Here is a 22,982-nt window from a genome sequence, read left to right as displayed (position 1 = left end):
CTTGATTAGTGGTGTCCGGCTTTGATGTCCGTCGGCCGTTCCGTCCAAATTCCGGTTAATAATGCACGAGATTCGCCTCGTCAGGTTATTTCCTGGGAATCAATTATGCGGGGCAAGTTTATGCGGCGCGGAGCGATCCTCGTCTTCGATTTCTTAACGCTGAATTTTTTTTTACTCAGGACACAATTAGTAAATCAGTCCCCGTTTATTAATAAGAATGAAATACCTAAGGTAATACTTGATATCCAAATAAATTAAGGTAAATCTCTCGATCAGTGACCGGACACTTACACAACATGTATTATTAATCTCAAGTGCTTTTTTTTTAATTACAATATTAAAATTTAATTCTATTTAGAGTTTATAATTTAATTGTAATATCATATCCGGACACGTGTAAGTACATATTCGGTCAATGGTATGTTTATCTTAAGTGTTATGAAACCTTTGGAAGAATGTGTGGCAGCGAATTTACGATACGTATTCTTAATTGGTTCAATTGCTCTCGTAATGTTTCGTCATTCTCAATTTAAATAACATGCTTAATTTCCTGACGCCCAATTAGGACATAATTGCGCGTAGCGCCGCGCGATTTTGCTGATTGCTACCCACGATCGTCGGCAGATTAATATGACTGGCATTTAGTGGTGGGAAACTATACTTGCGTGGTGGTACACTATGCGCGATCTTAACATGGCTTCCTTCTGGAAATGACAATTTTTCACTCCGTAGGCGTGATCGGATCATTACCTCGAACTAATAGTACGTTTTAATAATAATGAACGTGAGAGAAACAAGGAGAAAGTACTCAAGCGAGTTGTATTACGCGTAACAATCGCTACACGCGTATTACCGCGTGCGTGAAGTACAGCCAAGAGAGTGTACGTACAATATCTAATTATCGGCAGGTGGTCGTATAAAAGGATCGCACGCGCTTTTACGACTAATGGAGCGAAACGATCTATTTGTTGCAGCCACAGAGAGATAAATACGTATATAGCTCGTATCCGCGGGTAATTAATCGAGATGTGGGACGTGGGATCTCGTCTCGATCTTTTTCTTTCTTCTTATTATTCTCACCTACCGACGTGTCCCGCGAAAGTACGGTATCTGACAAGGCGACGATAACGAAAATGAGACACCTAATTTATTCAGCCGGCGATCTCCGAAAAAGTATTCGACTGGCAACGTTATCCGTCTCATTACGGATGCTCGTTTATTCACGCGTTGAAATCTATCGAGTCGGCGCAACGCGAAGCGGCGGCGCGTCGGCAATCAATTTCGATATAGGTACATATCGTTCCGGAATCCACTTGTAAATTGTGCGCTTTTATTGCAGCAATCTATTGTTACATACCTGTTACGTTACCACATACTTGTCTACGTCACCTTTCACCAGTAGGGAAAAATTTAAGTAAATAGTATAGAGATACTTAATGGATAGATCTATGGAAAATATCAAACTAGATAGATACTATTTTGAAATAAATATTTTGCGTATAAATGTAAGTAGGCGAATAGTATTATACATATACTATTTACATTAACTGCATTTGCTTGTAAGTAGAATACTTTATTTCGCCATTTCACGGTTAAATAAATTCTATTTTCTATTTCAACTATTTTCCCCAGCACGTCCTTTCACCATGTCTGAAGTACTCGAGATCCGCATCACGTTACGTCTCTCTTCAGCAGGCAGCTCATATCGTACGATAACTATGCGTTGAAACAATCATCGCTCATTGTCAAGAATGATGCAGTATCGCGCGTGACGATTGTTTCTCAGCAGGAATTTCTCCGCGATATCGAAGTAACAAATCCATCGAGTGAGGTATTCTGCACTACGATCCAATCGAGAGTGCACGAAGTCTACATCTTCCATCTAACTTGTATAAAGATGCCGCGGTATATCACATTTCATTATATATTCCCGTCTCTTTTTACTTCAATTAAAAACTTCACATTCGAGTTTTCCCATCGTTTCAACAATACGTTACAAACCACATCTCGGATTCTTCAATGATTAAACGAAGTCCATGGAAATGATTAACATCGTTTAGTCGGTCATTACACGACGACAGCACTTTTTTTTCTCTACCCATGACAAATATCTGCGAATGATTAAATCTACGCTTTTGCGGCAGGGTACAATGTAACGAAACCGACGACGGCCGTAGAGGTGTCGCGTACACGGTTAGATTTATAGCACTTTCGTGTGTCTGTGTGCGCGGATTCCAACTGCGCATTCAAATGTAATTATATTGAGTGTGTGTTGAGACGCGCCGCGCCGCGCGTTCATAAATTGACAAGGCGTCGCCGCGCGTTCCTGTTCCGAACCTGTTTCACGCTTATTTCACGTCGGGCCGAGAGGAGTACAGCGCGTGTCTCTTCCGAAGAAGCGGCGTTGCGAGAGATTGGCTTTGATTTCTTCGCGGTAAGAGGCACGTCCCGGAAAACGCGCGGAACGTTGCTGCATATCAAGTTCTTTTAACAAACTTGCCTTATAGTACGCGATATATATTTAAATCAATGTCGCGCCAATAAAACAGAAGCCGCAGCAGGTTGGTCTAGTCCATTTCTATGCACTTTGCAACTTCATTTCTATGAAGTTACTAACAATAAGGCTCGCTATCGCCCGGCACTATCGGCGACTTTATATCGAATAACATTCCAATCGTCATAACTTTGTAACATCAATTCAATCTACGACTTTTATATTCCGGACCAGACGTTTCAGTTTCCTCCTCGATATGCTGACGGTCCGTTCTCGATAGTTTCATCTTGAATACATTAAACGTCAATGGAATATCAAGAAATAATGATTTTAATCTGCAATATGCAATAATCGCATTTGCAACTTGTCGTTTAATACGTTGTTGAATAATATTATGCTGATTATTCGAAATAAATAAATTTTTGTACTATAAAGTTTTAATGTATTTTGAATATTGCTTTTTGTACGCCACTCACTATGGTAATCAGTGAATTCACAGTGAAGTTCAATTAAGATATCTATGAAGTGTGGAATCCCTAAGTTAGCTTTATAGTATATAAATATCGATATTTTAATTATACGCGCAGAAAAATATATCGTTCTATTGCTGAGAGAAGCGATTACTCAATTAATTTCCTTTCTTTCAAGTAACGGTTATCTTAACAAAGAATGTTATAAAATTGATCAAAAAAATTAATTTTTTATAATAAACAAATCGAATTGTTTAAATTTAATAAACTTAATCGAAGTATTAAACTTAGTAGCGAATTCAGAATACATTTTGAATAAATACATATAATGCTTGCGATTAACTTATAATATAATAGATTAGCGAATGTATGAATTTTTAAGAAATTTGAACAAAAAATTATTATAATACTTGGACATTTTTCTGCGTACATAATGCTTTAATTATATAACTCTTTTTCTTTATCAGTTAAGTTTCACTGTATAGTAGCATACTCGGGACTGATAAACAGGGATTATCCCCTGATTCAGATTGAAAAAGTATTTTAATTCAAGCGTCGATTTGAAATCGACGTCGAGTCGTAATTCTCGTTATTTCGAGCGTGTCTGCGTAGGTAGACAGACGATACGTATCCCGATCGAGTAAAACGACGCCGCGGACGCGCTAATGCGTCCGATCTGAATTTATGGTTTCTCTCCGACCGCCCTGTATCGCGTCCGCTCTTCTCCGGTACGAGAGCGATTAGATTCATGCGTTTCACGCGTTTCCAATTAACACGTTGCATCCCGGGGTCATCGACACTTCGGTGAAGACGGCGAGAGCGCGGCATGGTGCAATTCTTATTGCTTTTTTTCTTCCTGTCTCTCCTTCCCATCGAATCTTTTGTGCTTTTTTACTCACGATTTCAGAAACGGGAGGATTGCGCAAACAGGATTGCGCAGCGACGCTTAAAGTAATTTCTTAGATGCTCGATATTGTAGTGTGATTATTTGAAATATGATTTGAGGCTCACTTCTCCAAACAATCAATAATATTACGCAGTAGTAAATATTGTGCAATAATATACCTGGGAGCTCTTTTTAACGTACATTTCTGTGAAAAAAATTGTCTCCAATTTAAATACTTTTTATTAAAACTTATATAATAGAAGTAAAAAAAAGAACTAAATATAGGACTCTTTCTATAAATATATATGTCATTTTATTAATTGTATATGGTTACTCTATCAAGTAACGCAGCAGCTAATCATCAAGAAAATGCCTCATTGCCACAGACTTCGTCTCTTTTCTTTTAAACTAAATCAATGAAACTATTTTTAAAACCTTAAGTAAATCTATTATGGGTACAAACACAATTTACTGATAAAATTTTTAATTTTCGAAAACAACAAAGTGCCAACCTCATAGAAACTTTACCACGCAAATGCCATGGAAATAGAAGGAGATTCCACAAAGGTAGATACAAAGGATACAGAGGTATTCAAATAAACACGATAGGATATATTGCTCATGTACCTAAGTACGTGAACCGCATGGAATTGGAGCGGACGGTACTCGACGCAACGTTTCTACTTGGTAAGGCGAGAATCACTCTTCGTGTTGCAGCGATTCTTCTTACTAAAAAGAATCTAAGCGCGCGGAAAAATTCAAGAGGCAATGTATCATGCATAATGCCCGTGTTATAGCGCAGCGAACTTTTACAAGCGATTCTTCGTAATAGATGCGTCATAATCGGTCGTAAGCTCGCAACGCGCATACAAATCGTAGTCGATGAAAAACGGGAGTCTATTGACTCCCACAGCATTAATCACGAGAAGAAGAGCGCCCGTCGAGTCTAAGGAGGGCACTTAAAGCGCAGTTTGGATCTCCGGCTGCGTGCCTTTATCTGTGCGGGACATTAAAAAATTAGCAGTTAAGACGCGCGAGCGAGAGTTTAAGCCGATAACGAAGAACAGAGACAACTCGGACTTTCGCGTAATTAAATGTAAAATTAACGGAGTCGAATCAGTGATTGGACGTAATGACGATCCTTCAGAGAAAGAGAGAGAGAAACTTGCACATCCTCCTCTTCCCCTGTGCTCACCGATGTATATGCGCCATAATTTGATTGCGATTTATGAGTAATTAATTCGCGATCTCTCGATCCGTTATATCGCCATTTCAATCTTATTCTCCTCTTTGTCGCGCGTTTCGCTCCCTCTCTTTCTCTCCCCCTTTTTTCCTCACTTTCTTTCGCTGTCGATCCCCATTTCTTTTAGTTTTACGAGGTATACGCTCGTTGCATTTAAGCGTAATTCTCGAGAGAGGATCCGAAGATAAGAGTTGTAGTAACGAGTTATCGCAATTATCATGCACTATACAACCGAGAATTTAAGTACTCGTAATTTTAATATTTTTTAATTGCAGAATCGCAGATATACGCATACACCGATCCCGATCGTCGTGTTTTTCACTTTCTCTGTGCCACTTAACATCGTTTCGTGTACCACCGACGTTCACCGATCGTCGCCGTTCCAAATTTAACGATCCAATTTCAAGACGCAAGATTGCGAAAATCGATGATTTCACGTCACGAGCGGTATTGCTTCATGCCAATAATTTGAAATTCGCGTCGAATTAATATCGCAGAACGGAAAAAATATTGAAATCTGTGAACAGTTTTGCTAAAACATCTAAAAATTTAGCTAGATACAGGCCTGAAAATAAATCTGGTTGGATTATCATTATTATATAGAACGCTCCAAACTGATTACTATAACAGAATGTCAACACTTTTTGCATCATCATCATTATCAGCTCATCACGTTTGAGTTTCCTATATAATTATTTTAATGACCCAACAAAATTATTATATTTTCAGATATATCTATATCTACTTAAATTGTTAGATACTTCAGTAAAATCGTTTTCTCCGTGTATACAATAATTCTGATAAGAAAAATATCCATCATTTCAGATCGATGCCTTATTGGAAATTTGTAGATGGGCGATCTAAACTATTCGGTATAGCCATTTAGGCGCGAAGGCGATAAAGATCTGTCGATAAGATAAAGTTGAGATTTTTTTCCTATAACTGATCGTGATTTATGATAGACGCGGAGGAAGAAGAGAAGCGAGCTAAGTAGACAGCAGGTTACACAAAAAACGTCAAGGAACTAAATTTTTTCGGTGTACTCATTTATCCCACACGGCTTTTCAATTGCGTAATAGATATCACCGGGTGTTCTTTAAGGAAGCAATGTACCAGAAAAAGAAATGAACGAACGTATACGTTGGAATCTGAATCTTAATCCCGCGCGTTATCCCCGTATTCTCCTAAACGCTAAAACGCTTCCACCCAAAGTCGGGTATCGTTGAAGGCCGGCGCAATGACCGATGAATCCATCTCACTCGAGCCCTCTCACTCGCCCTCGTCCAACTTTGCCCCGTAAGAATTTCTCTTTATCTCGCTCTCACCTCGGTCATTATTGATGCCTCCATTTGTGTATCAGAAACGTCGAGCGAAATGAGTAATGTCGCTATTAGCCTCGGCCGAAAATCTTACGTCTCAATGTATCTCGAACCTCGTTATACATCGTACACTTTGCCGCCTTTTCGATCTCGTCCACTGTGACTGATACTACGATCACACTGTGACACGCTATCTTGGGAGAGATATGTATTTTTACTCAGTGATAACCGCATTGCGAGAGAATTTTTATCGATTCGATGTCGAGATTTGCAACGTTAATCTACCTACACTATTGCTAATTAATCTTCCCTCGATCTATTCATTATCAGCAAAATATATTAAAAGACTAATACTTAATTGTGAGTTAAGATATTTTATCGTTATTGAAATAAAAGTATCTGTTAAGAAGAAGAATCTGAAAATATCTCCTTTTATATTCTACATATTTTGTGTAAAACATAAAATATAAAAGTTACACATTCCAAATAGAATTAAATTTTTGTATAGATTCTGTATAATATATACATCAGCCTTCGTGTGTCTGTATATATACACGTATACACACAGTTATTTTTCTAAAAAAAAAAAAAAAAAAAAAAATACACACAGTTGATTCTACAGAAGCATCCTGTGTGTACTAAATATCGCGGACTTTAGTCTGCGGCACAAAGGTAAAAGAGATGGCAAAAAAGATAATTCCGTATATCGAAACTCATAAAGAAAAATAAAGCTGATGAGGAAAGGAAAGGGGTACAGAGAGTAAAAGGATAGAGAATAGAAAGAGAAGCGCAGGATATTGCCAGGAGTTACGAACGCATTACCGCGAGCTGGCGAGGTGTCGAGCATGTTTATGCCCCGGATCGCTGGACTCCCGATAGTCCCTAATGGGCCACGACCGCGCTGCGGTAAACTCCGTCCCTCTTCTCCGCCATCTCGCACGGAAAAGTTCTCCGTCAGGCCTACCCTTTGTCGTTCCACCCATCCGCGGTTGCGATCTACGTACATATTTCGTTCCTCCGGAGAGAGGTAGGACCGGAACCTTAATTGGTAATGGCACACGGGGCGGACGTCGAGAGCGAGTCCTTAATTGGGGATAATATAAGGCAAATGTAGAGATACGATTGCGATGAAATTACGGAGGCCCCCGCGCGGAAAGAACGTGCTCGGAAGGCTGCTTCCTCTTCTTTTTGTAATTCTTATATAAAAGCTTTCAATTACGACGTTAATTGTCGCCGACCGTTCTTGGTTTTGCGTGCGCGAGACGAAACAAGACGTAACAAGAAACGGCGAAAACAAAAGAAGATCGAGCAACAGTTCGAAATTAATTTATAAAAATGAAAGAGAAAAAGATGGAACGGGACTATCCAATTCTTATTCTATAATGGTGGAAGATGCGCGTGCGTATTTCAGAATTCCTGAGTTCAATGTTACACCCGAAAATTTCAGGATTTCGTTCACATATGTGCGCAACGATCGAGCACAGTAAGAGAGTCATGCGTGCGTAAAGTCTGGTGTGTTGCGTGCGCATCGCAGCCTATTTGAATTAAATAGGGTAGTGCGCGCCGCGGATAATGCCAGCGACTGTCGGCGGGCCCCGAATTGCCGGGCCACGAAGTGAGATGAGTTTAGCGCCACGGAGTAATCATTCCATGCCGATCCCGGCATAATTCCCGGAGCGATTGCCACCGGACGTGATTCGTGGTTGCATTTGCATAAACAGCATCCGCGCGCTGCAACAGCGGCGGAGGAGGAAGCACGGGGGGATAAACTCTCCTCGTCTCATTACCCGCCGGGAGTGTTAGTGCGCGCGGCTAGGGACCCTCTCCCCCCCCCCCCCCCCCCCCCCGTCTCTCTACCGTCTCACCACTCTCGTCAATTTCTTCGCCCGTCCTCTTTCAGACTTCGCTCGGAGATATATCTGGCTCGAACCGGCAGAGTCGCGCCCTGAATGCAGGAAAGCGACGGCTTAAGACGGGGGCAACATTACGTCGTGCGGGAGATCGGATGAAAATGAATGAGGCGAAGAGCGATTTCTGCGGTGAATATATTATGTGCCGCGAGAAGAGTGCACTTAATAATGCAGCTGATAAATACGTACAGACAGAGAGCGCTTTAGAGTGTTATCGACTAAGCCACCTAATTTTTACGTACGTATCAATAAACAATCCCGCCTTTCAAGGGAGATGCTCGCGAGAGGAGGCTGAAAAACGCTGAAGGCAAAATGAAACGTACCGCGTCGAGACGTATATACGCGGATTAATAACGACCGTTTCGAGACACCCCTCGGGGATAAGACGACGTGGGATCGTCGCGAGAGCTAATTACGAATGCACACGGGTCCCACCGTACAAATTGGGGTAAAGGTAAAAATCGAACGTGTGCGACGAGCGATCTTGCGGAGACCCGGTGAGTCCTGGTGAAATTCGCGGCGAATACCGCGGAACGAAGGGAATATAGACGAAGGGAATAAATAAAGAGACTGTGGTGCGTGTAGATGAGACCTCCTCCGCGGAAAAAGAGAGAGGGATGAAGGAGACAGAAGCGAGTGGCGAGGCAAATAGATGCGTGCGTATGTACGCGCAAGAAGGAAAGCATGAACGGTACGGTTATCGGCAGGTAAGTGCCCTCCCATGTCGAGATAACACCGACACCATGGGCGACAACATCATCCACGCCGGCGAATCGTACTAACGTAATCCCCGGCGCGTCACTAGATAACAACCGGTAGATAGATCCGTCCCGCTTCCACTCAACGCGGCTTCCTCTCTTTCGCTCTCTCCTCTCTCTCTCTCTCTCTCTCTCTCTCTTTTTTCTCTCTCTCTCTCTCTCTCTCTCTCTCTCTCTCTCTCTCTCTCTCTCTCTCTCTCGCGCCATCTGCACGTACATCGGCGCCAAGAAGGGAGATTCACCGAAAGCGACGGGAGTAAAGAGGTGCGCGACGAAAGGAACGAAGAGTAAATTGACACGTCATCTCTCTTGAGTAGCGAGCGCCCGATTGCCGACAAAAGAAAGCAGGTCCCGATCCATGGCCCGATACGCCCTCGGTGATCTACGCGGTAGCAGGGAAAAAAGGATGGAGTAAGACCGGGTAAAATGTTAAGCCAAACATTTCGCGATTTCTGATACGCATTGCATATATCCGGGAGAGAGAGTTATAAACCGGTATTCACAATCGATTCTTGAGACTACTGTCTTAGATACAGCCTTAACATGTGATAAGCCAATCAGAGAGCTGTACTCTTAAGACAGTTTTACAATATAAGAACGGACTGCAGCTGATATTCATAGTCTGTTCTTATTTTAAGATTGTCTTAAGTATCTTAAGATGCTAATGCGGCTTTCTAATTAGTCTGTGACTTATCTTAAGACTGTATTTAAGATAGCCTTTGAAATATAAGAAATATACTGAATACTACGACCGCGCGAATATCATCCACGTCAACTCTATCTGTTTCACTGTTTCGCGAAGATATGCTGCTGCAACTTCGTTAGAGTATATAAGTGTAGATTCATATTATAATAAACCAATATACTTAGCGAATATTGATTTCTGAATAAATAATACCATCATCTAAACGCGGGCCACATCTTGTCGTCGTAATGAAATAACACTATATGTATATGTTTTCTAACGAACAGATATGATGAGCGGATCGCGCGACTGTAGATATCTCCGTTAGAAAGAGATTCATCATCGTCTAGACATGGATCCCGTCCTGATAACTACCATATAATATATTAATTTACTCTCGGAGCAACACTTCACGGTTGAACAAACGCCGAAGAGAGGAGCCACCGAATGATTTCGAAGCGGCGACACGCGCTCTGATCCCGAGGAGAAGAGCATCGAGATTCAAAAGGCACGCAGGTCCTCCTTTATCTGTAGAAGTTTCTTTCTAATCGTCAAATCTCTCTCTCTCTCTCTCTCTCTCACCGACGACCTACGCATGTGTGCGTAGATCCATCGAGCGTCTACGACGAACGTACGACACACATGAAAGTGCATCGGACTCGAAAGAGTCGTGCATCCTCTCTCCTTGGACTCCTATCAAACGGACCCATCGCTTTCCGTTCGCACCGGGCCTTGTCCCGTGTCGGTCATTATCGGCACTCATTATATTGGAACCGATCAATCACCTCACGTCCGAACTCCGCCAGCAACTACCTCCCTTTTTCTCTCTTTCTCTCGCGGAGAGTCGCCAAGTTATCCGGATCCACGTGAAGGCACACCCGCGTGCATCAGCGGCACTCATCGTCTCTCTCTCTCTCTCTCTCTCTCTCTCTCGGAGATACGCCATCGAAAAAAGCCCGGGGAGTTACGGGCTAATTACAATGTTTCGTAATAATGTTCTGTGCCACGCGGTAGATTGCAAATTATTTGGATACAAAAAAGGCGTACACCTCCGATCCCCGCCCGGCATAATGGTCCGCTCGGCGAGCTTATGGCAGTAAAAAACGCTTTGCGAATACGCTTCCTCGGCCGGCTGAATCCGATCGGTCGAACACGATGATTTCCTCAATGATCTTCATGCCGATCTCCGTTAAAACTTAATAACGCGGCGTAAGCGACAGTGATCGGTAGATTGTCGTATTTATTAACCTTCTTATTATCAAGTTTTTCTTAATAGCACAGTTCGTTTAATGCGGAAAGTTCAAATTAAATTCAAACAGATTTATCAATCTTTCTTGCTGTATAACTGTACCGAGTGTATTCAATAAGAGAGCTGCGCGTTTGCTGTACGTATACGCGCAAATTGTAGTCAACAAATAGCCGCGTAATTCAAGTAAATGTTTCTAGCAAGTATAATTCATAACGCTACGCACTACAAGTAGAAGTATTATAACATCCGTGACTATTAATTTCGAGTCAAGTACTGTTTCGCGCATTTAGTGCTACTTAATGCAAGTAGATAACGTCCGGTTTGCGTCGCGGAACTTGTTAACGTGGACTTCATTGAAGCAAAAAGCGCATCGTACGGCTTTAGCTACGCTACAGCACTGCTGGCGAACTCGACCGACGACGTATAATGACTGTGGTATAAATTCATAACGGTGTATCGCACGCAGCGGCAACGTAATTAGAAATTTTTCAATTTGCCCTTGCGCGCTAGCCTGCGGCAGAATCGCGCTGGAAAATACAACAATAAATCGAATGTTTCGTAATTGCTATCTCTATTAATGTCTCGTTGTCGTACATGAAAAATACAGAAGATACTCCTGTAACGGAACGGACTTTTATGTTCCCTTTTGCGTAAACATCATATCGTACGGCGACGTACGGCAGAATGTAACAATCCCGACGACTCGCGAGGCCGTCATCAGGTTAACGTTGTTTTATGTTAATAAACGATGAAACAGCGAGGAAACATTTGTACGCATTTATTTGCGAAAATTTATGGCTGACATTTCAGCAACGCTCGCGACGAGAGAAAGAAAAAGAAAGAAGGAGAGAGAGAGAGAGATCAACGAGGCCTTTCATGGAGCTCGCGGAATCGCGAGATTTCTTCTGCAGATCGGAGAAATAAGGAAAATGACGTTTCGAAAGGTGCCGAGGGTGCGGCGAGCGTATAGATCTTATCCGATTATCGTGCTAAGAAGACGATCGCGCGTGAAGGCGAAACGAATAACGGCGCTTATCTCGTAAGAGCGATCAATGGCAGTTTAAACCGAAGTAATTCGAATAGGATATTAAATCAAACAAGGATTAATAAATCAAGCGCGTCCATATTAAACGGCCCGGTCGACCGCGCGTTACATGGTGAATGTAGAAATAAAGGAATGTCGAATATCTATTCAGCAGGGGCGTATATAGGTGTCGGCGAGGGAAAGGGGCGTCGGGGGGATGGGGCACAGCGGCATAACGAGTCCGGGACTGCCCCCGATGGCCGAGCGGTTGATTAGCAATTTTAAAAGCAATAAAAACGATTCATAATTCGTTGGCAGAAAAAGCGGCCGCGCTAATGAGAAACTGCCGCACTCGTTATATAGTATGAGTCTATATACATGCATAGATATATATATCTATATGTATATATATATATATGTAGCCACAGTTGACTACCTGCGCGTTATGGTGTGCTTTGGAGAGTCCGGACGATTCTTTCCTTTCCTCCACGCGTTACGAGGCTCCTGCCGAAAACCTTCAAACCTTCCACCGAAACTTGACGTATACGATGAGATTTCAGTATAATGGATAACGCGTGGGGTAAACCACGGGGCGGTGATTCCGTGCGAGTCGCTAAATTGCAAGGAAATGCTTTGTTACTAGACAGTGATGTACCGCGGACGTTTAATTAACTCTCGGCTTAATAACGATGTTATGATGCGACCGCGAGAAGCGATCACCTGCGTGTATACTTGTGTGCGCGCCCTTCTGCTTTCGGGTAAATTGATATTTTTAATAAACGCAAGAGAGAGAGAAAGAGAGAGAGAGAGAGAGTTGCTAATTAGCTTAATTACGCGTTACTACTGTGTGCACTCTATCCCGACGCGCGGTATGGGTAGGTGTGGGTACGCACATACGGGATTTGAAGACGAGATGATCGGACTTGGCCACTTACTGACGCACTCAGAAAGTGCTTCGGTATACCGCGATCGATCCCATTTCACGCCTCTTCTCTGTCCTTCTCTCTCACTCTCTTCGCTCTCATATACGTATCTCGAAAAATATAATAACCGTACTCCATGCCCCAAACGTTATCACGGACATTAGAGTGTACTCAGGAAAGGGGAGTGACGGGATCGAGGCTGGAGTATCCGTGGCGGAGTATCGAAAAAAATAAAAACGGCGCGAAAGGCGAACAGAGAGCGCGACTGCGGGGCCTCTCGTATCTCGAGTGCTCCCCCTTTTCTGCGCTGCAGTCGTTATCTGCATAATTAGTTACTCTGAGTGTATATACGCAACGGGGGGAAGGCAGAAGCGACTCAATCCGTATTGCTCTCTCCGCTTTTTTCATACCACGGAAGTTCGCCGAGGAACCGAGGAAAGATAGGAAGAAAGAAAAGAATCTCGTCGGAGAACGAAGAGATCCTCCGGAGGCTCGCTCTAAACACGCCCTGTCAGATATTGCGTCTCGCTCAGGCAATATTTTTCTCACGCCGGATACTGGTAATGGGGACAGCAACGAAAAATACAAAGATCAAGATGAAGGGAAACTGGAAGGGAATATAGCAAGAGCGATACATATATATATATCTAATCCTCCACTATACTGGATAGTTACTGTCCAATAAATTCAAAACATGTAATAAATGGTCATTTTCCAGCTACTGATCACTTTTTCTCAGACATTTTTTCACTCGGAAGATGACTGAGTGTAGATACGGAATAATGCGCGAAGTGATGATGAGAATAAGAATAAAGTGATCACTGTTTGATATCAGGCACAAATTATTTCATGAATATTTGATTTTATTGGACTAATTAATCCTGTGCCAACAACATTAGAGATCTTTAAACACTATTGTATATTATATATTATATTTTGATAGTATAAATTTTGACACAGATATTTTTGTATTATAGAAAAATAAATAAAATACAATCCAACTTCTTCCCCTTCCCCCCCTCTCTCTCTCTATAACAGTAAAACTCGTTAAAATTTTGACAAATAATTTTTCAGATTTTTATATAATCCGGAACATATATATATTAACAGATTTGGTATTTATTAAAGCTCTATATTGCTGACGAAAGGAAAGAGTTAAAATGCCAGCAGAGAGCTAGATATGTATATACATACTTTCCACTATCGTCAATCAGTGGGTTTAATTCAGAAGTTACTTGTTTGTTCGACGCAACGTGCCACAATTGTTGATGTTACCGATACCATGTACCTCATCAGCGATTCTAGAATGAGCGTATAATAAACTACTCGCGTTCTTTCCGACCGAGGAAAATGCACGAAAGACAATACTAGAGGTGGGAAAGCCCAGCGAACGAACGCCGATTGCATAATTTACTTAACATTTGCATTGAAATCTTTTGAGAATCTCATAACTCACCTCCATCAACCTTATCGCCCCCGGGGCTGCGCAATCAATCAGTTTAAGAAACTAATTTTATACAGATGCGTAAAATCGATCTTTCTAAGAAATGTGTCAGAGAAATATAAGAAAGAAAGAAATCATTTGCGATTTCTGTTTCGCTATTAATTACCGGCGAGCCTCGACAAAAAAATCTGGATATGTACAGCGCGTTACAAAGCAAACTTGCGCCGGTCGTAAAGTGTATGCCGAGCTCAATTATTCAGGTTGTCGTCGATCTTCCCATCAGGTGGGCTGATAAGCATTTTCATCGTGAAACGTCGGCAAAAGTCGCCTGGGTGCGACCGTTACACGTGAAGGATTTGCATCGCGCCGAATTTAATTGGACCGAGTCGGCTCTGTCGGAGAGAGAGAGAGAGAGAGAGAGAGAGAGAGAGAGAGAGAGAGATGTACAGAAGGTTAATTATTTATATATAATTGAAAGTATACGACACGTGCGCGCGCGCGCGCGCGTACGCGCGTAGCGTGGTAGATCGCACCGATTGCGTATTTCGTCATCAATAAAGTTTTGCGCAGGTAGGTTCCTGGCGGTATCGTTTCTCATCTGCGAAAACATCCCGAGGCCCTGGGTCTACCCTTTTCTCTCTTTCTTCCTCTTTCTTCTTATATGTAGCATAGTCACACACACACACACACGTACGTTCTCTTTTTTCTTCTCTCTCACCATCGAGCCCTACAACAAACTTGAGCCGTGCGTATAAACGTGTGCACCGATTCTGACAAAAGTGACCTGCAGTCGCATTAATATCACCCGAGATGATAAATTACACCTGAGACGCGTAGCTTTAGTTTATTTTTATTTCCATATAGCAGCGCCTATCACGCGTCTCCATTATAGGTATGTACGTATATACATGTAGCTCCGTCGTTCTTATCGCGTACACGCATTGAATCGACGCAACGTGCGGACGAATCGTAACGCCCTTGCAATTATAGAAATGAACGATGCACTAAAGAGATGGTATCGCTCCGTCAAAAGCCAATATTCTTGCTCCTGCCATTTCCTTCGATATCCTGTATAATATTCGCATGACGTGTTGAAAATATTCTAATTAACGCAATCGATGTTTCTCGCGATAGAGCGTCAAACAAAGTGTCAACTATTAATATAAGTGCGACTATTCTTTTAGATTATTAAAAAAAAAGGTTTTTCAGGAAAAAAGTAATATATTTCTTACTTGCACTTTTATCGCGTCTCACGCGTTTTCGCGAATTCAATTAATTTGCAAATTTGTACTCCTTTCGCGCGATCGCGTCAAACGACGTGATTTATCACAACTACATGTATTATACAATATAATGTAGGCACAACACACGGCAACGTGTCACGACATATCACGGAAATGTTTCACCATATGACTCCCACTAAATATTTGCCTGTCTACAGCACCTACAGCAGATACCAGATTTCTGACGTATATCGACAAACGCATACAAATAATCCATGCCGCACACGAATCCATTTGTATTCCCTCAAGAGATCTTCGAGAGTAGTTCGCCCGGCGCTGACATTTACGGTGTGGCCATACATATCCATACACGTTTAGGACGTTTAACATTTCGCCGGCATGTTCGATTCCCCTTATTTACGTTGCTCGCGCTCTCACCTACCTCCTCGGCCGATTTGTTAGGCAAGTGCCCGGTACCATATACGCGAGATTAGTAGATGCTAGATACTCCCGGTGGAATTGGTCAATCTTGTTGAATCTCTTCTTCTGCATTGCCCACGGCGAACGTTGGCCGTCTCTCACGTTCCGATTGCTATACGCTCTTTTACAAAGTTCATCATCTCGCGCGTTCAAGATAGTATTATTATATTTACCGCCTAGTATTTTATGCAAGCTTCGTTAAACAATTCTTTATCGATTATCCATGGCGAAATCGCGCATGCCGGTGTATAATTCACCGGTGAAGTACCCGAGTTTAATAATATTACATCGTGAACACCGCCAGACACAATTTAAATCAAATGGCATAATAATTACCGGTATAAATCGAATAACACGGTAATGCTGGAATTTCTTATGATTTCTTCTCGTATGTAAATATACGTGGATAAATGGAACATGAAAGATTAAAATACAACGGTCGGACTAGAATACCATAGTAGCTTCTTGGCTTACGTAATCTTGCGGCGGCATTTATATGCTTAATTGAGTCGCCGTTTTATTAACCGTTTTATGTCCATTTCTACCTGTGTAGATTAACTTTAATAATCTCAATTTAATTGACTCCTCATTTTTTCTAATTCTTAAAGCTAGAAAAGGAAAAAAACTACATTTATAGAAACACGCATTAAATACACAAAATTCTCTTTCTGTTAAAAAAAAAAAAAAATAGAGAGAATCAGTAAAAATAAAAAAAAAGATATTCAAATATTTTTCAAATAAATTTATTAATATAAATAGAGCTTCACTAGAGCAGCAAGAGGGAAAAAGAAAACGCAAAAGGGAGAAACGGAATCGGACGAGTTGCGGAAAGGTTCACGAGGACAACCTAATCAGCGCGCTAATGCACCGATCCATCATGATGCGAGACGACCGTACCAAGATAAGGCTCGTGAGGCGCGTATACACATCCCCGGATTCTACCACCAAAGGAAGACCAGTCACCAGACCCTCAGTAGACGAGGGATCGCCGGTATGGGTGGTGGTCGATCCTTTTGGCGACAGGTGCTCGACGGGAGAGCGCGTCTCCTTTCCATGCGACCTTACAGAGATACCCAGTCGCATACCTGCCGGCATCGCACGGCACACACGTGAACACGCTGCTCGGTCTCGCTCGCGGGGAAAACGTACGCGTGCGAAAACGAGCCTCGAGTACGCCGCGATGAGCATCGCAAACCATTGAAAGTACAAGCGGCGAAAGTCGATTTTATTGCGAGATGCTGGTTTCGATGTGGTCGTCGCTTTCATTGGGAAGCATATAACGAGACTGACAGTAACGATGATAATAATAATAATAATAATAAGCTTCATTGACGTGCCAAAGACTATAAATTTACAAACATGGGATGTAATAGAATTTTAGAACGAAAGGTGAAACATCAGCGAAATGCTTAAACATCTAAACTTTGAATAAAGATTTTATAACGAAAGATGCATAACAATAAATGACGAGTTTTATCAATAAAAAAACAATAATAACACTGTTAATATAAAGATAAATAAAGGTATGAAAAAAATAAAATGTATAGATGTAGCGTATTGACGATTAAAGATGAGAAGCAATTTAGAGAGAAACAGCTGATTTGAGCGTAAATTTGAAAATAGACAAGCGAATATATTATTATTAGGTATTAGTACTAAAATATTTGAATGTAACATGAAAGAAGGCAGTCTGAAATTTGTTTGTACGATGATTATCACTGTTATCTGCATGTTGTCGAACCTACACTTAGTGGATATACAGTACTATAAAACGTTTGCTATAGAATAATTCAATTTGTTCTCGCATAACATAATTTATCTATTAATCAATGTACAAATCGTGCGCGAGAAAGAGAGAGTTGAGAGCAAAATGAAGTTTTAGAAATGCATCTGTGAGTACAATCTGACGACGTAAAGAGATGTATACGTAATTATATCGAATAACGAAGTAATAAAATGATTTATAACTCAATCCCGAAGTTTCATGTATCCACAGCCTCCAACGTAAAATCACAATCGTGGAACCTCCCGGCGACAGATGCTGGATGGGAGTGTATTTCCGTTTGCATCGCGTGTAGATTGCGTACACGCGTTCGACGCGTACTATAATGCACGAATAAAACGTGCTTTAAGACCTAATTAAAATTCATTATCTGACGCTTTCCAGTTCACAACGTTGACTTGGGTTCGAATTTCAGGTGGAAATCGCGAGGCATAATAACGGGGAATTAATCAACGTGTTACGCAAGACTTGCGCGGCCGTTTTGTAAGGAGGAATCTAAAGAACTGACGGGGCACCGACACGACGAGGCACTCTCGCGGTACAGCCTGCAGCGGCATTGCGCAGCTCCTTCCAAGGAGAAATCGTTAATGAGCCAGCGCACGCGCGCTGTTAAACGGCGCGACGCTTCCACCTGACATCCTCGCGATAAATAAGCAACGCGATTATAATCGCGGCGTGTCGGCAATTATGCAAAAAATCGCGAGCGCGCGGTATAACATCAAATCTTCAAGCGATGCGACGTCCCCGGCGAACTAATTAACCCCGTCTTAAAATACTGTCGGTCGGATCGCCGGTGCTGTAACTTCACAGTGATGTCCAGCTAACGTGACATCTCGAGAAAGAGAGACGTCCTCGCTCGAGACATCGTATCTATATTAGTCCACAATTAAGACTCAGAGACTCGCGCGTCTTTAAAAGGGTGTTATCGCCGCCCGCGCGGACACGACTCTCTTTAATAACATTATTTCGCCGCCGAGAATTTCGATGACTCTGCCGATGCACTCGGCGCACTCGAGGACGAAATCTCCAAATTAGTATATATGCCAACCGGTTTTCCACGAAACGCGATAACGCCGTGAACCCGACAGATGTTTCCCCACACCGGGACAGATACGAAGAACCGACTTGTCCCCCGCGATCTCGCAACCGAGGGAAAAAAATAAAGATGACGGGACCAAAAATGATGAGACAAAGCCGAGAAATCACGAGAAAACTTTACATCTCGATATTCGCTTTTTTTCCCCTTTTATCGTTTTCCTTCATCTAGCGTGCTTTCAGAAAATCATGGAAGACATCTAATCTTTTGACATTGATACAATTATATTGTTACGGCTGCGAGAGATTTTCTTTTCGTTCGTACCACTAAAGCGGCTTCAGACGACATGCGTTTACTTTACGCATATTCGCTAAATATTGGTCTGCATTTACGTCAGGGTTGTTTTACAAATTCCTCATTCTAAAATTCCATAACTTTTCTCTAATTTTCAGACAAAATTTCATGACTTTTTCTGATGCTTTCAATAATATTTTGAGATCTTGTATATTTTCGTCCCGATTTGAAAATTGTTCAATATTTTGAGAAAGTAATTTTCACGTAGCGTAGCAATGATAATTAATGTTGCTAACACTGCTTGCATTTAATTGTTAAATTAGTAGTTTAAAACTGCGTAAGAATGATATACATACGCACATCAATCTCCCTTAAAGCCAAGAATTTTTATTTTTCAAAAAATTTTACAAAACTCCCTAACTTTCCCCCGATTTACCTGAGCATTTTCAATTTCCCTGATTTTTAGTTTTGTGGTAATCCTGATATGGATGACTATGCATGTTATATGTGTATACGTAATATTATATTTGTTAATATTGGCGTGCATTGGCCATATTGTCCGGAGCCGCCTTAATCCGAATCAACACCGAAGACGACATGACGCGACTTCAGCGGGACCGAAGTGCAATCGCAAAAAAAAAAAAAAAAAGCAAAGCCGACTTTACGTGGTCCAGTGGCATGGAATGCGTCAGGCCAGACTAGGATAAGACCAGCTTAGAGATTGCTGCGTTTACGGCCAATAAAGATCGGCTTCTTGCCAATCGTTAACATGTCAGCCCCAGTTTTTCTCATCGACGCAATCTCTTTACTCCGCGTTTATTCTCTCCTGTTTCTCTCATCGTGCCTCCCACTGATGTGTCTCATACGCTTCTTACTCTTATATTTCTAACTGTCTAATACGCGTGCCACCACATCTTCAGTCGCGATTTAATTTCTAATAGATGCAAGAGGTGGAGATTGCAGCTACTCAACGCTAAAGAAAAAGGGGACATAAAAGCGCGGTATAATGATGATTCACTTAATATGGATCTACAGATATTCATCTTTCTATTATCGTGTTTCCTGCCCGTCTAAATTTAATTTGATTTTACCACGACGTTAACATTCGAGAGTAACAGTGATTAAGAAGTGCATAAAATAAAAATGAACACTGAGAGAAATGTTAAGTATGTATAATCATTTATTTTATGACATGAGACTAAAAAAAAACTTTCTTACTTTTTCATTTAGAAATTGTATTCTAATCACAAAATTTGGTTATTCTAATAAATTTATTGTTCTAATCCATTTGATTAGAATAGTAAAAATCGTGTTGTCCTAATCAAAATTTAGGTAGAATAATTAAATATTTTGATTAAAACACAATTTTTAAATAAAAGGGTAAGAAAATTTGAGTCACATATCAACAAAATAAATGATTACCTATACCAAAACTCTCTTTCAGTAAAGATATGAAAGAGGGATCTTTCACAATAAATTATATACGGTTTTGTACGTAAACTGTCAACTTATGTTAATTAAATGTTATTCATAGTCGGGAAACCATTACGAGTCATCGTTGCATGGAAAATCTCATACTATCGTTAGAAATTGTAGAGATTGCACTGATTCCGTTAGATAGGGAAAATGTAGTGTAATTGGCACAACGGAAGGAGAAGGAGTACGCGAAAATGCAATCTCGCGCCCACGTTCGTGATCCTCTTCCGGTACATCCTTCTCTCACGATCTCTCGATCCGCCGACCTGTTTTCGCGGTTATACCGGATCGGCCAATCGGTTGATTCACGCGGCTATCCCAGTATAAACGGCGCCCGGCGCCAATTCCATCGCTCGAAATCATCGATTATTGCGGACGATCGACCGATCTATACGATCTTGACCTTCTACGTGCCGGCAATTCTTGCTCCGCACCGTGGATCTCGTGATTGGTGACGTGGCGGAAAATCTTGGCCGCGACTGTATCTCACGGAGGCAAAACGACGCGAAATCATTCTGCCCATCCCGTTAGGATTATGATAATAATATTCCCGCGAAATATCACCGCGATATAGGCATTCGATATCTCTCGCTTGCTTAATCTCGCCGGAATTTTCTCCCATACCGAATGAAACTCAGCAAGACGAATAATTAACCGGGCAAAGAGAGCGAAAAGTATCTTCCTCGGTCTCTCCGAAGTATTTCCTGCGGTCCCTCTTCTTTCCGTGGAAGCGGCGGCGAGGACAGGTTTAAACGATCGTCATAAGCGATAAACTCCCTAAATTATTGAACGGAGTCTCGACGTGATCGGCCGGCTTGCAGAATTGCCGCGCGTTTTGCATGCCCCTCGCAAAATCCACCGACTTGTAACACCGTCATCGCGCGAATCTTGGTCCATGACGCACGCTTTTGGATTAATTGGCTGTGAGAATCAGAAGGTATGCGCTCCCGTTCTCAGTGCGCGAAAACTACAATAATAGTTGCTTTCCAGTTTTACTGAAGTGATACTGAATCTAAAATTATATATTATATACTTATGTAAATAATGATTTGCTTTGGTAATAAAGTTATTACGTAACAACATAGGTTTATGATCTCAATATTAAAGTATTAGACCGCGATGTAAACACACAGCTAAGAAATGAAGACTATAAGCGTGGTTAAGCTTGGATCTTGAAATAATTCCGTCTAAATTTATTATGTGCGAATCCAATCCTGAAAACTGCGCTTCGAATTTATTGGAACGTAATTTTAACAGAACTAAAGTAATGTCACAACTTAAATTGACAAGCAATTTAATAATAATTGATGATCTGTAAGAAATTAAAAATCTGTGAATAATTTTAATACAAAAATATTTATAATCTTACTTTTAACGTGATTAAAACTCATTAAAGCACGCGATCTCGAGCTTGTATGGATTGTAAGTAAAAAATCAGTTGTATCTCACTTATCAGAAAAGGAACGTGCAATTCAACTGAGTTATAACGTCACGAATGAGAATTATCTGAGTTTGGTGTAAACGGAAAACAACTACTGGCAGGAGAGAAAGAAAGCGAGAGAGGAGCTTTTCGCCTCTCTCGAACGCGGCGAGGACAGGTTTAAACGATCGTGGTGGACGATAAAGTCATTAAGTTATGGACAATGTCGAGACGCGAACACAGTCGCGTGTGCACACGTGCGTTCGTGCGTGCGGTCGTGTACGCAGCCGTACGCACCGCGGTATCGCTGCATACGACACGTCGCGTTAATGCAAACATTTCTCCCACTTCCGTGACACTGGACGAATGAACCGTAAAGCCTCTTTCGCTCCGCTTTTACGCGCCGATCTTCGCGCTTTGCACACACATTCCCTTCCTTCGGCATTCCTTCCGCATCGTGTCGCCGGTACGTCCGCAATTTCGACACGCTATCGCACGCGTTTATCCCCCATTATTGACGCATCTCATTTCCGTGTGTATACTCGGATTAGCGTGTTCTTGGAAAAGAAAGCACGGAAACGCATATATTTATAATTTCCTCTTTTCCGCGTCGAGAATCGCGTACGAACGAGCCGCGAGAGAAGAACGTATACGTGGGTGGGCACGTATATCCCGAGCCGGTGTGCGTTTTGACGTTTCGACTTTACAATCCACCTCGGCCGGGACCGGACAACCCGCGGAATTAAGGATGTAGATTGCTATCGCCGCCGCACGGATGCGAGCACGTACGACCGGACCCCTCGTGAATCCCGCGAAGCTGTATCCCGAAAATCCAAGCGCGAATCCGTGAGAGCCCGCAGACGCG

Source organism: Cyphomyrmex costatus, unplaced genomic scaffold (genome assembly GCF_001594065.2).
Source record: "Cyphomyrmex costatus isolate MS0001 unplaced genomic scaffold, Ccosl1.0 scaffold14, whole genome shotgun sequence".
Classification (NCBI taxonomy): Eukaryota; Metazoa; Arthropoda; class Insecta; order Hymenoptera; family Formicidae; genus Cyphomyrmex; species Cyphomyrmex costatus.
The sequence above is the reverse complement of the archived record's forward strand: the minus strand, read 5'-3'. Positions refer to the sequence as shown.